Raw genomic sequence first — 2,490 nt, forward strand, 5'->3', positions numbered from 1 at the left:
AAATTAGGACCCCTAAGTCACATTTGGAATCAGAAAATTAGGTTGAGAAAAATTTGAACTAAACCATCACTAGGGATTTTGGGGGCTAATGCTCTCTCTAGGTCTAATGCTTTGACTAAGTCATGGAGTCGCAGAATTGCAAGGGTTGGAAGAGACCTCAAGAGATTGAGTCCAACCCCACTAAAGCATGATTCCCTACAATAGGTCACATAGGCAGGTGTCCAGACAGGTCTTGAATATCGTCATAGAAGGAGATTCCACAACCTCTCTGGGCAAACTGTTCCAGTGCTCTGCCACTCTTACTGTAAATAACTTCTTCTGCATGTTATCACAGAATTCCCTATGTTCATGTTCTAGGCCATTACTCCTTGTCCTATTGCTATGCACCACCAAGAAAAAAAAAAACTAAGGTTGTTCATGGGGAAAAGACAGAGGTTAGAGCTCCATGTAGGGCTGGAAAGAGGCTGAAAGAGGAAGGATTAAGCTACAGGAAGAAATCTCCTCAAAGAATGCTTTCATCATGCACAGGGTTGAGTGACAGGCTAAAAAATAAGCCAAGGCAATAGCCTAAGTATATTGTCAAATTGGGAGAAAGAACGAAACTGCAGCTGGAACCCTGAAGGACTGGAAAAAGCAGTGGACTACAGTAAGAACTTTATCTCAGGCATGGCTGGGAGACACTGGCTGAATGCTCAGTGTGGGTCTAGGGTAGGAGTAGGGTTGCAAGAAAGCTAAATGTTAGACCTGCAGTTGATGAGCACCTGGAAAGGTGTTGAGAGGAAGGTGCAGGTTGCTAAAAGATCTCCCTTGTGATATGCTTTATCTTGGACACTGGATTGACCTTTGGAAAGGTTCTGGCTCAGCTGCTGTACTGACTGGTTCTGTGTTTTTCATCCCTCTAGACATTGCATCTAGTAGATTAAGGAAAAAGGAGAACAGGAGAAATAAAAATTATGATTTTTAATCACATAATCCCTGTAACAGTTTCCAGTCTAGCTTAAGGAGACATTTCAACATGAAAAGCATGTAATGAGGATGAACGAGAATTTTTTAGCTTAATAACATGGGGAATATGTAGAGTGATGGGTTTAGGGAATATGAAAAGACAAAAGAGTAAAAAGACAATTTAGGCTAAATTTCAATGAAAACTCCCTCATATTAGCATCCATTAATCAATTACATGGGTGGAAGCGCTCCTCGTGAAATTGAGTAAAACAGGGTGCTAAAAATTAAACTTTTGTCAGGAATATGGAAAATGGCTTAAGTCTTTCCATCAATCACGTCTCTTTAGATAATGCAATGTTTTCAGCCCATTCAACTCTTTTAAAAATACTGTCTTAGGACTCTTAAGATAAAAACCTAGATATCGTTCTGAAAGGAATATAATCGAGCCTTTATATGTTTTCTACTGCCTTTAATAGGTGTTGCAGACTATTCCCTGGCTCAACCATTTACTATTTTTATTTTCCCTGATTCTCTATCTACAATTTTGATGTTTTTATAGCAGTAAGGATATTACTCACTGAACAAATTAAGATGGAAAAACTTAAAATATCAGGAATGGGAAGCCCTAAATGAATCAAATTCCGAGCAGAGAAGGAAGGAATCAATCTCAAGGGAAATTTAAGAAGGATTTCAATGCTATCAGGACTATAAGAATTATTTTTTCAGAATTAATTTTATATAGAAAAATTATTTGCTGCATAATTTATCACTATTTCGTGTAAATCTGCAGTATTAATTGTGGGTGTCTTTCTACACATTCACATGGCTTTAAATACCTGTTGCTACAAGATAAAAAAAACTTTAGACACTGCCCGTATTTTGTCCACCTGCTAGATTCATCTCAAAAGGTTTCAGGCCTTGCATGGCACACGTAGAATACCAGCAGAGCACAGTGAGACCAAAAGTACATGACTCCTTTACCGACTGCTCAATGACAGTTTTGCCAAAGTTCTGCTGACCCTTCTGGACAAAACATCTATTACAAAACTTTGCAGCTGTGAGCAGCAGAAATCAACACAGCCAAGAAGCTGAAATTTAATACTGCAGCTTAGTGAGAGAGATAACTGGAAGAGAACTAGTCCAAGTGTCATCACTGACTGAGAATCACCTCTTTATCATCTCCATTTTCATACTTTCCTGTCGTTGCTTTTGATTTGCATTAGGGCATCCATTACCTTGTCTGCCCAATACTTAAATATTAACCTGCATAGAGCAGTTGTCCTGATCAAGGCATGCTCTTATCAGTGCTAACAGCATCACAAGCAGAAATTCCCAAAAGGAAGGCATTGTGTCATAGTGAAAACTGTATAGTTAGTAAGGAGAAAGTATTGCGTTGGCACCCTGCAGCACTAGAAATTATAGCCAGATTACTGGATATCATTACCTACCTAGGAACACCACCCCCACACCCTGTTTTACTTTTTCTAGATGGACTAGAACTGAAGGGAAAGGTTTATCCTTTGTGCTTTTTTCTTTTTTTTTCTT

The sequence above is a fragment of the Meleagris gallopavo genome, chromosome 4 (genome assembly GCF_000146605.3).
Source record: "Meleagris gallopavo isolate NT-WF06-2002-E0010 breed Aviagen turkey brand Nicholas breeding stock chromosome 4, Turkey_5.1, whole genome shotgun sequence".
Lineage (NCBI taxonomy): Eukaryota > Metazoa > Chordata > Aves > Galliformes > Phasianidae > Meleagris > Meleagris gallopavo.